The sequence below is a fragment of the Hippocampus comes genome, unplaced genomic scaffold (genome assembly GCF_001891065.2).
Source record: "Hippocampus comes isolate QL1 unplaced genomic scaffold, H_comes_QL1_v1.1 scaffold195, whole genome shotgun sequence".
Lineage (NCBI taxonomy): Eukaryota > Metazoa > Chordata > Actinopteri > Syngnathiformes > Syngnathidae > Hippocampus > Hippocampus comes.
In genome coordinates this window covers 782,783-783,036 of record NW_017806076.1, presented here as the reverse complement: position 1 = coordinate 783,036, position 254 = coordinate 782,783, and positions in this window count along the sequence as shown.

Genomic DNA, 254 nt, shown 5'->3' with positions numbered 1-254 from the left:
GCAATTTTAATGCTTTTGTACCTCGCCACCGCTCCACTTCTCCCTCCCCGTTTAAAAATAGCTGTTAATTATAAGTGCAGTTTAAATGTCTCTAGTGACCCAGAAATGCAGGTTGGAGCCAGAAGAAGGGGCCTGAGCATCTCCAAGTTTCAAAAGTCTGAGACGTTATTGCTCCCCCCCTCACCCTTTCGCCATGCATTCTTCAAGCTCGTCGTTCACCCCCCTCCCCCTCCCTGTCCCCCCACCACCACACC